Genomic DNA, 5,387 nt, shown 5'->3' on the forward strand with positions numbered 1-5,387 from the left:
ACCAACAAGGCCACATCTCTTAATCCCTCATGTAGTGCCATGCCCTAATGATCAAACACTCAAATATATGAGACTGTTGTGGCCATTCTTATTAAAACCATCACAACTTCCAGCCTCCACCCCCACCCCCCAATTCTATGATCTTCCTAGAAACTGACAGAAATCTCTTCTGTAGGCATCTACAGCTCAGGCTGATTTACATTAGCAGAAGGGGACTAGTTTGGGCTGTTTGGGAGAGAAATGCCAGACTCTTCTATCAAATTAACTAAAGTAAACTGAACCTTGGGAATTCTATCCTTTTCAATTGAACAAAACTGAATCTTTTTTAGTAGTTGACCCTTGAAAGATGGTGAGAAGAATGCTGGTTCTAAACCTTTGTCAGCGTGAATAGCATATGAGTGCCCAGAACTACACATCTGTTAGGGGGATCTTGTGCATCTGTCACCAGGAAATTGGAACAAACTTCATGAACCTATGCACTTAAAATGTTATGATGTATTTTTAAAATGGACTTCCACAGAAGCCTTTAATTTTATTAAGTAATTATAAGCACATAAGCTCTGTTTGATGGCTCTCAAAATATAAACACATTTCATGTCAAAATTGTATCACTTTTGATGGTTTAATTGTGTGAGAAATCTGTCAGGCCCTGGTGCCCTGATAAAATAGGGCACAGTGAAGATTTGTTGCTGAAGGGTGTAACAATATGCTCAGTTAAACAGACAGTGTGTAACAGTCTGGTGCTGTCTCAGAGGGCATTGGCAGTGTTCTGTTCTGGGATCAGGGCAATCCTAACACCTGTAAATCCACATAACAAGATGCTCCATCCTCGAGCTTGTATTTTAAGAGTACTTTTTGTCTTGGTTTTTTGTTTTTCTTTCATATATATATATATATATATATATATACATATATATATATATATATACATACATATATATATATGTGTGTGTGTGTGTGTATGTGTGTGTGTGTGTGTGTGTGTATACACATATATATTCAAATTCACTAGAAATGCTGCTGTTTTATTTTGCTGCCCTGAGCCCAGCTTCCTTTGCTGACTCCCTGAGTTTCCTAAATATTTTAACTGTTAAAGAAATTATGCCTGGAATGCTAAAATTTCAGGTAACTTCTCAAAGTGATCAATTGTTGGTTGCAATATCATTTTACTTGAAAAAACTTCAAGTCTGCCATCTCTTAGAACATAGAAAATACATATACATGCTTCAAAATAATGGAGTGAGTGTTGGTAAAGTATAGTAGAAAAATTCAGAAAACTTCAATGTCCTTTAAGTTGGGTAACTTCACATAACAATTCTAATTTTCTAGGTTAGCATAGAACACAGGCAGAGATATGTGCTAACTTTTACACACACACTCACACACACACACACACACACACACACACACACACACAACCTGACAATAAATATATATTGTTTAAGATACAGCATTTTCTATTGTTCTAAGGAAAGATGATCCTGAACACCAGCTCCCTACAATGACTTGTGACTACACGTTACTGAGCTGCCACCTGCTGGATCTTTCTGCCTAGCACATCTAATTGTCTGCTACAGATTTCTCTCTTGGATGAATACAATGAAGAGCTCCCCCAACACACTTTTTGTTAACATCACCCCCTTCCTTGCCACTCTTTTTCCAGCAATGTGTGCTCCTATAGGCCAGTTAAAAAGTGCTTCAACCAATTATAGTCATACCAAAGCCTCTCACATCCTTTAAGACTTTAACCAACAGAACCGTGAAGAGACAAGAAGAGGCTCAGCAAGGCTTGCACCTTGTGGGGTGCCAGCTGTCTCCAAAGGGCTTGCTCATTAGAAAGTTTCAGGTGTCCATCATGGAAGTAAAGCAGAAGTAATGATGTCCTAACCTCTATGTTCACCCTATGATTGACAGCAGCTTCCTGCAGCTCCTGCAGACTGTGTCCCAGGGTTTGCCACCAAAAAAACTTGAAACAATAACCTATTTCTTTGCAGAGAGTAAATCACCATTGAGAGGCCACACCTACTCCATTTGGGACCGGCCTCCATCTTTTAAAAAAGGAAAGGAAAGGAAAGGAAAGGAAAGGAAAGGAAAAGAAAAGAAAAAAGAAGGAAAGGAGGAGAGAAGGAAAGAGGAAAGGAAAGGAAAGGAAAGGAAAGGAAAGGAAAGGAAAGGAAAGGAAAGGAAAGGGGAAAGAAAAGAAAAGGAAAAAGAAAAGAAAAGAAGAAAAGAAAAGAAAAGAAAAGAAAAGAAAAGAAAAGAAAAGAAAAGAAGAAAAGCCTGAGAACTTGACCTACAGCAGAACCCAAGATGCACCCAGGTACCAGAAAGGACTCCAAGGTTTGTCCTTAGACAGAGTTACTCTCTAGCTACTTTCTAGCAACAGTTAATCAAAGATTAGTCTGATTGTTTCAGATGTACTTTCAGACCATTTGTGATTGTATATGGTCTTGCTTCAGAGTATCCACCTGTTGGCTTGTAGTCATTCTATTAGATGCTTGCCAGAGTGAACACCCCCTCCCTCACCCCCTCACTTGCTCCTATTTTCCTATAATTTTTTTTCCTGCTAAGGGTTCAAGGCTGGTCCACCTTCCCTTCCCATCCTGCTGTGTCAGGGTTGGGTTGGAGGAGAACCCAAGCCTGGGCTTGTAATAAAGATACCCTAATGCTATAACATCGGAAATGGCTCCTTGGTGGTCCTTTGGAGTTCACAAATGCTTCCTGGTACAACACCATATCTGTGACCAAAATCAAAATAATTAAAATGTATTGGGTAATTCTCGACCAAGCTGCTTTAAGAAGAAAACTAGGCAATAAATTAGTTCATTGAATAGTATTTATTTAATAACAATGTTTAATATGTGTCACTGGTAAAATTTCACCTGATCCTCTCTGTCCTATAACTGCACACAAATGAGACTGATGCTATGCGCTGCAACCACAAAGCATCATAAAATTCTGAGTTGTCTCCTCAATCATAAAAATGGGAAAGAGGCTGGCATTTATCAACAACCCATCACTTTACTAGCTATGTTCATGAGTACCATCACAACTTATCTACATTGCCTCCTGGACAGGTAGACAGTCACTTTCACCACTGTCAGTGGTTGAAGCTCAGAGCAGTACTGACAGCTTAGGTTTATTGGCTGTGTGCTGTTCGCCTGCTGTTGCCTTTATTGCTTTAGGGGGGGGGGGCCTCAGCAACTAAACCTCAAACCACATTAGGAAACGGATGCTATCATTATTCTCATTTTATTACAGGTGATCCTGAGACATTACATAACCTGCTCAGAATCAATCAATCAGACAATGAGTTCAGCCTGGGTTAGAGCCCAGGCAGATTGGTACAGATGTCTACCTGTTAACACAAACATAACAGGAGTTGTTGTTGTTGTTGTTGGTGGTGGTGGTGGTGGTGTGTGCCATACTAAATATACATCACTCTTTTTTTGGTTCTGAGAAGTTGGTAATTGTATGCTGCTGTCAGGCAGGTTACAGGAATTAACTCATTTAAGTTTTGCATAGTCATATTTGCTCCATTTCACTTTGATGAACATGAGGTCTGGAGGATAACAATAATCACAGTGATGGCAAGCACTTACCTCTTCCTTAACTGTGTCCATCTGCTCCCCCATCCAGACTGTTCTACATACAGTACTCACTCCTGAGGACAGGATCCATCCATCCCTGTAGCCAGGTGAGGAGGCTGAAAGGCAGTACTTGGGCCTGAACTTAGGTTGTAAAGCAGGAGGCAGATCATGGTCTCTAGTTCCAAAGTACCAGAATTTTAACCATTTATCAAACTATGGGACAACGTGAGCCAGCTCATTGCTACAAATTCTTCATCTTGCCTCATTCCAAGTAAAATAACACAGCACATTTAGAAGAGAGTTTCCCACAGAGTAGATTTTCACAGGTCAGAGATGGTAAAAAATAAAATAAAATGAAATTATTCTATTTGTTCCAAAATCACTGAGCCCCACCTATGCTCCTGATGCTGAAGTTACGGAGGTCAAGTCCTTCCCCTGTCTATAAAGAACTGTAGATAGACACATAGATAAGGAAAATATAAAAGTAACTGTTAACGTCTTGTGCCAAAGCCAAGTTTATGAAAACACCCTAGGTCTCCTGGTCACACAGGCCCTAATCAGTCCACACAAAAGGTAAAGCTAGCAAGAGTAAGACAGAGTATCCCGTCATGAGTACATGGAGTAAGGTGCTTAAAATATCACCATAATGTCTGCCATTTTATTTACAATTCAGTAACAGGTAAGTGTAAATTAGACATGATATGTATTCATGTTTCAGGACAGACTTACAATGTGTATATATCTCTGATCACAGAGTTACCTTTGAGAACCATTCCTGCCTAGTAGGCTACTGAGTCCTGAGTTCCCAAACCCTCCTAGTGCAGCCATTGTAATATTAATCAGAAATTATGATCCCAAGTTACAGAATCCTGTGCAATTAAGTTTAAACCAAAACACACACACACACACACACACACACACACACACACACACACACAATTCTCTAACTTGGTTCATGTGACTAGAACTTCTAGTGAACAGACATGAGTTATGCAAAACTAAATTCAGAAACTCAAGTGCTATATTCAAGCCTCCCTTTCTCCCTCCCCTCCTGCTCTTCTCTCTCTCTCTCTCCTATCAGCTCTTACAATCTATATATAACCTCTTTTTATAATATAGGTTTCACATTCACATACATCAGCTGAGCAATTTCACTGAAGAAAGAACTCTCCCTAAATAAATTCTAGAGAATGCTACATTCTGACTGGTATTTCCTGGATTAGCCTTCAAACAAGTCCTACAAAATCAAAGACAGCCTCATACTTCCCTAATCATTTCAGGACTGTGGGCAGTCAAGAGACAAATACAGAGTAGAGAAAGTTCTAGAGCATTGCAGGTGGCTTCCAGATGCTTCCTTTCTGTGATCTAAGATGATGAGCAAGTTTTCTATACAAGTTTTGCATACTGTTCCACAAAGTGGGAGCATGTGATTTCTGAGACACCTCCATTTTACACCTCAGAGTTATACAATGGTGTGACATCCCATAACATCCTCCAGGGACGCCTGGACATATAAGACAACAGATTCCAAACTTACTAGAACTAACCCTTGCCCCAGGGAAATCCTTCTGGAAGGTTTTGGCATTAAAAAGAAAATTCTCCTGATGAGGGGACTGGAGAGTGTAGGAATAGAGAGTATTGGGGAGACAACTGGAACCAAGGGGATTGAGAGTGGAATTTGGGGAGTGGGGTAGAAACCTATTGCAATGGAAACTCCCAGAAATCTATGACAGTGACCCTAGAAAAGACCCCTAGTAATGAGGAATACATATCCATCTTCTGAAACCAGACAAGGCA

Source organism: Mus musculus, chromosome 3, assembly GCF_000001635.26.
Source record: "Mus musculus strain C57BL/6J chromosome 3, GRCm38.p6 C57BL/6J".
NCBI lineage: Eukaryota > Metazoa > Chordata > Mammalia > Rodentia > Muridae > Mus > Mus musculus.